The sequence below is a fragment of the Mus caroli genome, chromosome 5 (genome assembly GCF_900094665.2).
Source record: "Mus caroli chromosome 5, CAROLI_EIJ_v1.1, whole genome shotgun sequence".
Lineage (NCBI taxonomy): Eukaryota > Metazoa > Chordata > Mammalia > Rodentia > Muridae > Mus > Mus caroli.
Window position 1 is genome coordinate 123,027,045 of NC_034574.1, and position 1,208 is coordinate 123,028,252.

Sequence of the window (1,208 nt, forward strand, 5' to 3'; positions counted from 1 at the left end):
CACTCTGTAGACCAGGCTGGCCTCGAACTCAGAAATCCGCCTGCCTCTGCCTCCCGAGTGCTGGGATTAAAGGCGTGCGCCACCACGCCCGGCTTGTTTCCTTGTTTTTTAAAGAAGCATTTTATTCCACAGGAAAACTAAAGAGAATTGAAATGTGTAATTCTGTTAGTAACGCTCTCCATTCTCATCCAAATTGCTTATCACTGGCTACTTAATGGTTTTGTTTTGTATTTTTCATGCCTTTATTTTTTTTCTCATCCTTGTTTATCTTGTGTAATACCCACTCTGTCAATAACTTAGGAGAAGTGGCTGTTTCTAAACTTGAAAGTCACCTGAGAGACTTTCTCTCTTAAAGCTTATTTCCTATGCTATTAGGAAACAGACAGGAAAAGGCTCATTTGGAGCTCTTAAATAACTTGTGTTAAGCATTTTCTTGTGGATGGATTTGTGCTTGTTCATCTATTTTAAGAAAATAACCTTCCAGCCTGGCGTGGTGGCACATGCCTTTAATCCCAGCACTTGGGAGGCAGAGGCAGAGGCAGGCGGATTTCTGAGTTCGAGGCCAGCCTGGTTTACAGAGTGAGTTCCAGGACAGCCAGGGCTATACAGAGAAACCCTGTCTCAAAAAAAAAAGGTCATAAAAGGCACACACACAAAGAGGTCATTAAAGGCATAGTGATTCAGGCTCAGCTGTTAGGAATAGTTGCTGTTCATATAGAGGGCCCAGATTTGATTCCCAGCACCCATGTAGCAACTCCTGTTCCAGGGAATCCAGTGCCCTCTTCTGATCTCCTTGGTCACTGGGCATAGAAATGGCATACAGACATTTATGTAGGCAAGACGTCCATACATATAAAATTAAAATAAATAAATACAGTCACAGGCTCAGTTGTTCTGCCAGTGAGCTCATTGAAGAGGCTCAGAGTGAGGCTCAGAAGACATTGGTCATGTCTCAGTCTCACAGCCCTGATGCTGGTGCTCAGAGAGACTGAGAGAAAGCGTTGATGCTGGTGGGGGAGCTGCTTTTCTAGAACCCCACACCCTTTCTACAGTGAATTTTTTTTTCTGCATATGCACATATGCAAGCTTTTTTTTTTTTTTTTTTTTTTTTTTTCTAAAGGAGCAAATTCCTTGAAGCATATCTGGCCAGTGATGTGTGCTTCTTAACTGTTGTCTGGGATATCTTGGTACAACGCTGGTGGTTCACA

At 42.9% G+C, this 1,208-nt stretch overlaps 1 protein-coding gene across 3 annotated transcripts in view; it reads left to right on the forward strand.

The window, feature by feature from the left end:
* The window catches only part of Rabgef1 (RAB guanine nucleotide exchange factor 1), a 41,911-nt gene that overhangs the window by 17,900 nt on the left and 22,803 nt on the right, over positions 1-1,208 (forward strand). The window lies entirely within an intron of this gene.